General features: G+C 32.8%; 1 long non-coding RNA gene across 5 annotated transcripts; it reads left to right on the forward strand.

The window, feature by feature from the left end:
* LOC109591023 (uncharacterized) lies at positions 1-1,152 on the forward strand. 5 transcript variants are annotated; one of them, XR_002189622.1, is made up of 6 exons: positions 1-21; positions 68-296; positions 361-407; positions 452-576; positions 621-1,086; positions 1,138-1,152. It is a non-coding gene; the product is annotated as an uncharacterized LOC109591023 (long non-coding RNA). The 5 variants fall into 5 exon arrangements; XR_002189621.1 differs by having other exon boundaries at positions 1,126-1,140; XR_002189624.1 differs by having other exon boundaries at positions 1-16; positions 1,126-1,140.
* Positions 1,153-1,217: the final 65 nt, after the last annotated feature.

Here is a 1,217-nt window from a genome sequence, read left to right on the forward strand (position 1 = left end):
TGAATGATAGTCACAAGTGTGGTAAAATAGTTTATGATTTATGTATGTAATTGTTACTTTTCCTTAGAATTTTTGATGCGGAAGATTATTCTGGAAATATTAGTATAGTAGGTGCTCCTTTAATTCATATTAATTTATTAATTTAGCAAGGCCACTAGTATACATTCTATAGTTACCTTATCTCACTAAGTTTCAAGACAAGAATATCTTAGGTTTGTTTAATTTCATGTGAAAAGCTAAATTCATTATTCAGGTTGTGATGAACTGAAACTTTCTTGTTTAAAGCTCTTGTTAAGGTCAGTTTAATCATAGTATTTTAATTTATTATCATCATTTGTCATTATACTTCACTTCAAATAGCATTGAATTTTTTTGTGAACCTGCCTTCATCATGCTGGTTAAGGAAGGTATGTAGTTCCTTTGCTTATGTAGAATTTATGCCTCATTATAGTTATGTTATGGAACTAAGCTTTGTAGGACTATGTGTGACAAGATACCTTTGAAAGATCTGCTTCACTACATGGAACCGAGAGTTCATTAATGTTAGAGATTTTGGGAAATTAATTTCTCAGTAATGTAAGTTTATTATTTTAGTGCCTTCTTAATTTATGGCTCTTTAGGTGTCTTAAGTTACAAAACATGAAGTGTCTTACTTGTGGAACATTGGTAGACTATGATAAAGAAAACAATTATAATCTTTTTTTGGTTTTAATAATAATTCCAAATCATTTTTAATTAAAAATCATTTTTATTAATAATGAATAATAATTAAGTATTAATTAAGCATAACAGGAAGTACGTCATAATGAGGCTTGATGAATATCGTTATCGTTGTCGGATCAGGTCTGGCACCAGCATAAATCGTGGCTGATTCGTCAATATCGGATCAGGACATTGCCCCAAATCCTCGGTCCAGGCTCGATCATCAGTAATGATTCAGGCCTGTATCAGGACTGGTCCATGTTCCAACTCTTGGGCGTGTAACAGTGCTGTTTGCACTGGTGTATCATGATTTTATGAAGATGGCTGCCAGTCACATGGAGGGAACCGGAATTGCTTTTCTTGAGTTTTCTAAGGCTTACGAAGGTAATAGCGAAGTTGCAGCCTATTCTGACAGTATAAAAGATGAGTATATAGGCTGTTATAAAGTTGGGAAAAGGACAATTTCTGAAGATTGCCATTTCAGTGGTCATTTTTGTGTGAAACAAATTATACAA

Source organism: Amphimedon queenslandica, unplaced genomic scaffold (assembly GCF_000090795.2).
Source record: "Amphimedon queenslandica unplaced genomic scaffold, v1.1 AMPQUscaffold_9117, whole genome shotgun sequence".
Taxonomy (NCBI): domain Eukaryota; kingdom Metazoa; phylum Porifera; class Demospongiae; order Haplosclerida; family Niphatidae; genus Amphimedon; species Amphimedon queenslandica.